Source organism: Mastomys coucha, unplaced genomic scaffold (assembly GCF_008632895.1).
Source record: "Mastomys coucha isolate ucsf_1 unplaced genomic scaffold, UCSF_Mcou_1 pScaffold7, whole genome shotgun sequence".
NCBI classification, from domain to species: Eukaryota; Metazoa; Chordata; class Mammalia; order Rodentia; family Muridae; genus Mastomys; species Mastomys coucha.
This window is the reverse complement of record NW_022196913.1, coordinates 101,360,323-101,361,277: the sequence shown is the minus strand read 5'-3', so window position 1 is coordinate 101,361,277 and position 955 is coordinate 101,360,323.

Sequence of the window (955 nt, the reverse complement as noted above, 5' to 3'; positions counted from 1 at the left end):
ATAAATGGTTGCTCACATGCAATAAACCCTCTCCTAAGTGGTTTATCTTTGTGCTCTTTACCAATCCATGGGCATTGTTATTTTGTTGGAGGACATTCAGTGATTGCAGTACATAGTAATCTTAATAAAGATGGTTTACTCCCAAGGTTGATCTGAAGAAGAGGTAGACACCAGACTTTCACAGCTCCTCTTTTGCTAAATTTTGTCCCGTAATTTCCAAAATCAGTACCATTTTCTTATCTGCAAACATTTCTAGAGGGTATAAAATCAACATTATCTGAAGGTACATTTGTGCTCAACCTTCTGTAAAATAGCTGTTTTTAGGGTATTTGATGAAAGGGAGGAATACAGTAATCAATGTGTTCAGGTCTCTGTTTTCAAAAGCTTTCTGGTCACAATTACCTTGATGTGATAATCACTTTAGAGTGTAAATATGTACAGTAAAGCACAAACATATATAGTTTTAATTTGCCATCTTATGCAATAATACTGTTTAAAAGATGTTTTTGACCAAATAAGTTGTTACCAGTTTGTATAACTTGAACCAGTTACAGACAAAGATTTATAAAAATCTGCATCTGGGCCACATAGTTAACAAATTTGGCTCCAGAATATGAACTCAAGCCAATCTTTCTTCAATCAAATGTCATTTCCATCATACTGTTCCAAATGTACCTTGGATATTCTATAAAGCTCTACTGGAAGAGTGAATGGGCTTGGAGCTAATAAATGCAGAGGTAAAATCAAGAGGAAACAGGAGGGAATTGAGGTCACCAAAGTTTTTGAAGTTGAAATGTATTGGTCCAGAAGCCCAGTGAAATAGGAAGCTACTGGGGATATGTTAGGAAAATGGTGAAGTATTAAAGGCAGTTAAAAGGGAGAACTCGCTCTATGAGGGTGTTCCTCTACCCACTCACCGACTCTTGCCTCACCACTCTGGGGCTCCTCTTACATT